The sequence below is a fragment of the Sinocyclocheilus anshuiensis genome, unplaced genomic scaffold, assembly GCF_001515605.1.
Source record: "Sinocyclocheilus anshuiensis isolate Anshui unplaced genomic scaffold, SAMN03320099.WGS_v1.1 scaffold1074, whole genome shotgun sequence".
In the NCBI taxonomy this organism is placed as follows: domain Eukaryota; kingdom Metazoa; phylum Chordata; class Actinopteri; order Cypriniformes; family Cyprinidae; genus Sinocyclocheilus; species Sinocyclocheilus anshuiensis.
Window position 1 is genome coordinate 422,330 of NW_015539894.1, and position 290 is coordinate 422,619.

General features: G+C 39.7%; 1 protein-coding gene across 1 annotated transcript in view; it reads right to left on the reverse strand.

Annotated features, from left to right (window-relative positions):
• The window catches only part of LOC107685899 (NACHT, LRR and PYD domains-containing protein 3-like), a 57,836-nt gene that overhangs the window by 38,361 nt on the left and 19,185 nt on the right, over positions 1-290 (reverse strand). The gene's annotated exons all lie outside the window — the stretch shown is intronic.

A 290-nucleotide genomic window follows, 5' to 3' on the forward strand; every position in this document is an offset into this window, starting at 1 on the left:
TTAAAGACATATCTCTTTGGCCAAGCATTCAAATAATGCATTTCATAATCTTGTTCTGCAGTTACAGTATATCTGATCAAATGTACATTATTATTCCTTAGCCTGGGTTAAACAAATGAATTTTACTTGGTTGGAACAGCAGCTACGCTAATTATGCCTCTATTTGTTTCTCTGTTTCTGCTGGGATTGACATCCCGTGGTAACTAGGATTTACACAAGCTTCAGTCTGGATCCAGAACACCTGAGAAGAGATGATGCCAACCCCTCAGAGGACCTCAGATGATGCCAAC